The 2,869-nt window shown below is 56.1% G+C and overlaps 1 pseudogene; it reads right to left on the bottom strand.

Annotated features, from left to right (window-relative positions):
* Positions 1 to 724: 724 nt before the first annotated feature.
* LOC123169834 (berberine bridge enzyme-like Cyn d 4) lies at positions 725 to 2,447 on the bottom strand (annotated as a pseudogene).
* Positions 2,448 to 2,869: the final 422 nt, after the last annotated feature.

The raw sequence follows: 2,869 nt of genomic DNA, 5'->3' as shown, positions 1-2,869 counted from the left end.
TTCAAAAATGGGCTCAACACTAGGGCCAACCTGGCTCACAAGCACATCATCACCAACAATCTCTCCCCTCGGTGCCATCAACATTGTTGTTCATCTTATTCCCTCTAGATGCTCGAGTCTGGCAGCGGGTGGGCATTACTCCATTGACAAGTGATGTATCTGAGCTTTAGGATGCCGATCTTCAGACCTACCTGCCCACCAAGTCGTGGCCTTTGGTGCTGCTTACCACATTTTGGAAGATCTGGGCTGCTCGCAATGATATGTTGTTTAGGTCCATCGACCAACATTCTGTAATAACCCTTAGACTCATCATCTCAGACCTAGACCTTTGGTCACACCGATCTCTGTTTGTGAGTGACATGGAGGATGCTTTCTCGTGGCGTTCCTACCTTCCTGCAGATCTCTCATGCCCTTGTAATTCTGTAACCCGCTGTGTCGGCAACCTTTGAGTAATACACCATTCAGGTGGGCGAGCCAGCCCCCCCCCCCCCCCATCCATCCCCCACATTGATTGTCAAAAAGCAAACAGTTTTGCTAAAGCACATCTAGATGTGCTCTAAGTATTGCACATCTAAGTCATATGTCATTGATTTTATGCTAAGATTCATGCAAGCATTTTTTTTGTCTTTTTTTTTTCTAATTTGATTGAGTCACTTAGATGTGCAATAGCTAGCACATCTAGATGTGCCCTAGACCGATTCAAAAACAAATGTCTTTCACCTATATTCTTTGCTAATTTTCGCCATTAGAACTAACACCTAAGGGTAGGCAACTCTTCCAACTAATTAGCATATGCGCGATCCTTATTCTACTGCTTGGGTATTTGAAACGCCAACCACGCACTACAAATGTCCATACAAGAGCCTCAATCAGTACTTCCCCACCAGCGGCGGGATGCTCTGCTCGTTCCTGAAGTAGTCCTGAGGATCAACCTTGCCCTTGGTAATGGCGAGTCTTTGGAAGTTGCCCTTGAAGTACTTCTCGCCCCAGATTTTGCCGCTGTTGTAGGTTGAGATGTCGTTCACCACCTCGTTCCTGCCGAGGTCGATGTCCCTGTAGTTGGCGTATGCCTGCCTGGGGTTCTTGCTCACGTAAGGTTCCATGAACTTGTACATGTCCTTGCTCCACTGCAGCGCCGCGGCGCCGCCTGCTTCGGCGAACCAGTAGCTAACGTACTGGATGTTGAAGAGGACGCCCTTGCGGTGAGGGAACGGCGTCGCCGCTTCGGGGGTGGCGCTGATGGTGGCGCCATAGGGGTCCATGACCATCATCCCCGCTCCGGGCTTCACGAGCCAGCCGTATAAGATCTGCGCCCACACAGGCTTGGGGACGGGCTGGTAGACGTAGTCCGACTTGTATTCGGCGAAGGGTTTGAAGCTGTTGTTCCGGTTGAGGAGGTCGACCAGGGTGGCCTGCTTGCCAAGGTGGATGAAGGGGATGGTCTTGATCCAGGGCATCTCGTTGCAGTGCGAGGAGTTCATGCCAAGCTCGGGGAATTTGCTGCTCATCAGCGGCGTCAGGGTTTTGCAGGTGCCCAGGTACATGGCCTCGAACGTCGCGGTGTCCCCCATAGCGAGGATGCGGATCATGAGGTCGGCGGGAAGGGCCGGCGCGACCAGTTGCCACTTGTCGATGAGGTCTACGGCGCCTTGATTCACTGTCTTGGGGATCTTGAACACGGTCACGGTAGGAGGCACCGGCAGGAGCTTCACCTGCCACGACACCACGATGCCGAAGCTCTCTCCGCCGCCGCCCCTGACGGCCCAGAAGTGGTCTGCGCTCATGGAGCTCTTGTCGAGCAGCTTGCCGTTGGCGTCGACCACCTTGACGTCGATGACGTTCTCGGCGGCGATGCCGTACTTGCGCAGCAGCATGCCGAAGCCGCCGCCTGCAGTTACCGCCGACGCCGATGGTCGGGCAAACGCCGGCCGGGAACGCGAGCACGAGGCTGTTCTTGGCGATGGCGTAGTAGAGCTCGCCGAGCTGCGCGCCAGAGTCGACCCACGCCGTGCGGGCGTAGCCGTCGACCGACACTGCCCGCATCTTGTTGAGGTCGACGACGGCGAACGTCTCGGGTTTCTCGGACCGGTACGACAGGCCCTCGTAGTCGTGGCCGCCGCTCCGCACGCGGAGGCGGACGCTGTGCCGGCGTCCGCACACCACCGCGGACTGGATGTGGGAGGCGTTGGTGGGGGTGATGATGTAGAGCGGCTTCACGTTCTGCGGCGACGACCACCGCGAGTTCCTGATGGTCTGCGCCAGGACGGTGGGGAAGGCAGGCGAGCTCTTGGCGTAGAGGAGGCGGGCCGGTATCTCCTTCACGAGGCATCCGAAGAAGTCGTCCTTGGCCGGCACCGGCGCGTAGGAGACGGCGGCGTGGCAGGACAAGGCGCAGAGGAGGAGCACCAGAGCGAAGGCCCTCGAGCTCGCCATTGTAGCCGATCGAGCTTGGGATGTCTTGGGTGTGTACATCAGCGAGAGGACAGGTAGTGGCTTATATAGGAGGCAGCGGACGCGCAAGTCTCGTCCCTGCCCTCTGAGTCCCCACCCTGCAAGCCCGGATCCATTGGGGACTGAGCAAGCTCACCTAAACATGGGATGTTTAGCCTTCTTTTTTTTTCTTTTTTTTTTGAGATCAGGAACGCTTAGCTGAGTGATGGCCAGTCCGCGATGTGGCGATCTGGCATCGCGAATTCGAGCACCGCCGCGCGTTTGGTCCAAGAACACAACTGTCGGGACTGCATTAGTTCCCTTGTTTCAGGCGCGAAACTGCAGCAGCGTTTCTTCCGGGAGCCTCAGTTTAGAGGATGCATTTGTTTCTTGAAAAGTTACTGGAAATCACGCTCACTCGAAAGTGCCGGAGTAGCTG

The sequence above is a fragment of the Triticum aestivum genome, chromosome 7D (genome assembly GCF_018294505.1).
Source record: "Triticum aestivum cultivar Chinese Spring chromosome 7D, IWGSC CS RefSeq v2.1, whole genome shotgun sequence".
NCBI classification, from domain to species: domain Eukaryota; kingdom Viridiplantae; phylum Streptophyta; class Magnoliopsida; order Poales; family Poaceae; genus Triticum; species Triticum aestivum.
This window is presented reverse-complemented; position numbering and strand designations above follow the sequence as displayed.